General features: G+C 44.9%; 1 pseudogene; it reads right to left on the reverse strand.

Moving 5' to 3' along the window:
• Window positions 1-2,895: 2,895 nt before the first annotated feature.
• Window positions 2,896-3,891, reverse strand: LOC119827107 (annotated as a pseudogene).
• Between the last annotated feature and the right edge of the window lie 488 nt (window positions 3,892-4,379).

Genomic DNA, 4,379 nt, shown 5'->3' on the forward strand with positions numbered 1-4,379 from the left:
CTCCCTGATTCCCTCCACGCTGATAAAAGCCATTAGTTTACATTCCTAAAGCTTGTCACCAAGATCTATTCCCTTATTACATCACTTCCTCTCCCTAAGGCTGACTACCAAAGTCTAGCAACCACAAACCCCTTTTGGCTTACTAATTAACCTGCCCAATTAGAGTCAAACACCTCATCCTAAGATAGGGTTTCCCCTTTGCCTTTATAAACCACCATTTGCTTATGTGCCATGTCTGTCTCCTCTCTGTGTAGAAGCAGTCCTTCGTCTCTCCAGGACAAATACCTCTGCCCCCTCTCCCTTGTTCCTTCCCCTTCTCCCTCACCCTCATCTCCTCTACCACCATATCCTAGCCCATCCTAACACAGACCTCCCCTTTTTCTCTTAGGAAAAACAACGGTAAGGTCATTTGCTACTGTTTTTCTGCCTGAGTCAGAAAGCAGCCAATTTAACTTTTCTTCTCAGCGTAATAGAGGAACTCTTGGTGGAAAAAGGTGTTTGGGTGTAGTTTGTGCCTATTTGGTAGCGGGGGTTCTGGAAGAGAGCCTCTGCTGTTCGCTGTTTGCTATTCAGGATCCCTATCAGTAACAAATTCTACTAGTAGACCTTGGGAAGAAAAAAAAACAAGAAAAAGCAGCTTCATCTTTTAAAAATCTTAGTGACAGAGCCTCTAGCGCATAAAAAGATGTTTCTGCAATAGTGTTCTTCATGGTAGCAAAACCCATAGTGCACCAAAGGCTTGCTTTGCAAACTATGATGCTCTAACACTATGTTATGTGGAGGACATGCAGAGAGTCTCAATTCCACCTCAGCTTCCCAGAATACAGTCTCCTCTCTCTCTCCCTATCTCCCTCCCTCTGTGTGTGTGTGTGTGTGTGTGTGTGTGTGTGTGTGTTATCTGTCTTACATGTATGTATGTGTGTTATCATGTGTATAAGTACAGGCATGTACTTCTATGGCAAACGTGTAGATGTCAGAGATACGGGTGTCAGTCCTCACCTGTTTGAGTCAGGGCCTCTTGTTCAACACTGTATATGCCATCCTCACTGCTCTGGGAGCTTATTGGGATTCTCCTGGTTTGTCCCCTATTGCTTATCACAACGGGAACACTGCAATTGCAGAAGTGTGTGCCCAGCGTTAAGCCAGTCCTTAGGTTCTCATGCTTACAGGCATAGCGCTTCACCTGGAGACATCTCCCCAGCCCAGAGAGTGCATTTGAAGTATTCGATCCCCAAGTGAGGCAAACACCATTAGAGTTTGATAAGCAGCCTCGGGGATTACCTATGAAATCTCAGATGTGAGAGAAAAACACCCAGCTCATGAAAAAGACATGTAGAGGGACCTCAGTCTTGCGGTCTTCGTGAAAATATTAATACATGCTTTAAGAACATACTTGGCTAACAGAATTTGTCCTATTAGCTTGAATTACACCATTTGATTTACATCTCAAAGGCAAAATGATGTTACTGGACAAACTGCCAGCTAAAGGTACCAAAGAGCATGCACCTACTGTTAAACAAAGTCTTTCCCTGAAAAAAAAATTAAAAAAAGCTTCATAATGCACGAGATACACAAATCCATATCTGCTTATTTTGGATTCATCTCACTGCATCCCATTGTTATGTGTCTACTCTGCAGGTCTTCTAACAACATAAGTTTGCTTTTGGTCACCACAGGAGGATACATTGTGACTTGCCTCTTAGCTCTGCTCTGACCGTAGTAGCTACTTTGTCTCTGGTTGTATGTTAACAGGTAAAAGATTTGCAGGATCATACAGTCCCATTCCTTAATGATTTTAAACTTGTTTAATATAACTGTAACAGAAAAAGAACCATGCCCCAGAAGGAATTGTAGGTGCTGTTATGAGCCGGTATGGATACAGGTTAGCAGAGTGAGGCACTGGTAAAGACTTGGCAACAATTCTGAGAGACTCATCTTTGGGATGAACCACAGACAGAAGCACCAGAGAAGCCAAACTGACAACCTTGTGGACAGATGGGAAATAGGAAACCATGAAACTTCTGGAACCCTACAAAGTAGAACCATGTCTGACTTGGTCCAGCACCAGCTGTGTAACATAGCTCAAGGTACTCAACATCTCAGAAGCTACAATTTCCTTATCTGTCAGATGGGATAATGGTAGGACATACTTCAGAGGAGTGTCACAGAGCTCATGACACAATGCACCACACCCAACATCATCTGTCACTATCACTCTTCCCACTGGTGTATATAAATACATGCAGGTGCTTTTGTAACACCAGGCACACCTAAGTATTCAACAAATGTCTATTTCTGTTGTGATGTAGGAGTTGTTATACTGAATTCTAAGATTTAAAATTTAAAAATTATTGAGTGGAATTGCTGGGTCCTGAGGTAGGTTGACTCCCAGTTTCCTGAGAAGCCGCCACCCTGATTTCCAAAGTGGTGGCACAAGTTTGCATTCCCACCAACAACGGATGAGTGTTCCCCTTATTCCACATCCTCTCTAGCATAGGCTATCATTGGTGTTTTTGATTTTAGCTATTCTGACAGGTGTAAGATGGTATCTCAAAATTGTTTTGATTTGCATTTCCCTGATTTAAGGAGGCTGAACATGACCTTAAGTGTCTTTCGGCCATTTGAACTTCTTCTGTTGAGAATTCTCTGTTCAGTTCAGTACCCCATTTTTTAATTGGGTTAATTAGAGTTTTTTTGAGGGGATGCAGTGAACTTTATTGATGGTATTCAAGAGAGTAGTGCTTCTTAAGCCCCTCCTGCAATCTGGGGTCTAGGATGGAAGTTCTAAGGGAGACGCTCAATGTCAAGGGTTGAGTTAGGACAGGGACTGCTAAGCAGCCGAGGGCCTCTCTCTTGCTGTGTCCTTGCTAGGGTGGGCTGTCCAGGGTGAGCTTCTTACTCCTTAGAGGCCATGTAGGCCATGAGGTCCACCACTCTGTTGCTGTATCCGAATTCATTGTTGTACCAGGAAATGAGCTTTACAAAGTTGTCATTGAGAGCAATGCCAGCCCCAGCATCGAAGGTGGAAGAGTGGGAGTCACTGTTAAAGTCACAAGAGACAACCTGGTCCTCAGTGTAGCCCAGGATGCTCTTTAGTGGGCCCTTGGATGCCTGCTTCACCACCTTCTTGATGTCGTCATACTTGGCAGCTTTCTCCAAGCAGCATGTCAGATCCACGATGGACACATTGAGGGTAGGAACACGGAAGGCCATGCCCGTGAGCTTCCCATTCAGCTCTGGGATGACTTTGCCAATAGCCTTGGCAGTGCCAGTGGATGCAGGGATGATGTTCTGGGCAGCGCCACGGCGGTCTCACCACAGCTTCCCAGAGGGACCATCCACAGTCTTCTGGGAGGCCATGATGGCATGAACTGTGGTCATGAGTCCTTCCACGATGCCAAAGTTGTCATGGATGACCTTGGCCAAGGGGACTCAGCAGTTGGTGGTGCAGGAAGCATTGCTGACAGTCTTGAGGGTATTGTCATACTTGTCATGGTTCACACCCATCACAAACATGGGGGCATCTGCAGAAGGGGCAGAGATGATGACCCTTTTAACTCCACCCTTCAAGTGGGCCCCAGCCTTCTCCATGGTGGTGAAGATACCGGTTGACTCCAGAACATACTCGGTGCTGGCATCACCCCATTTGATGTTTGTGGGATCTTGCTCCTGGAAGATGGTGATGGCCTTCCCATTGATGACAAGCTTCCCATTCTCAGCCTCAACTGTGCCTTTGAACTTGCCATTGGTGAAGTCATACTGGAACATATAGACCATGTAGTTGAGGTTGATGTAAGGGTCATTGATAGCAACAATGTCCACTTCACCAGAAGTGAAGGCAGCCTTGGTAACCAGGCATCCAATACAGCCAAATCCATTCACTCCAAACTTCACCACCGTGTCTCTGGAACGAGGCTGGGACTGCATGCAAAGAAGCAGCTGTCTCTAGAACAGGGAGGAGCAGAGAACCAGTTAATTAGAGTTTTAATGTCTAGTTTCTTGAGTTCTTTATATATTTTGGAGATCAGACCTTTGTCTAATGCAGTGTTGGTGAAGATCTTCGCCCATTCAGTAGGTTGCCTTTTTGTCTTAATGACAGTGTCCTTTGCATTACAGAAGCTTCTCAGTTTCAGTAGGTCCCATTTATTCATTGTTGCTCTTATTGTCTGTGCTACTGGGGTTCTATACAGGAAGTGGTCTCCTGTGCCCATGTGATGCAGACTACTTCCCACTTTCTCTTCTATCAGGTTCAGTGTGGTCAGATTAATATTGAGGTCTTTAATCCATTTGAGTTTTGTGTATGGCGATAGATGTGGATCTATTTTCATTCTCTAACTCAGGACCCAGCAATTCCACTCTTGGGAATATACCCAAGAGAT

This window comes from Arvicola amphibius, chromosome 12 (genome assembly GCF_903992535.2).
Source record: "Arvicola amphibius chromosome 12, mArvAmp1.2, whole genome shotgun sequence".
NCBI classification, from domain to species: Eukaryota; Metazoa; Chordata; class Mammalia; order Rodentia; family Cricetidae; genus Arvicola; species Arvicola amphibius.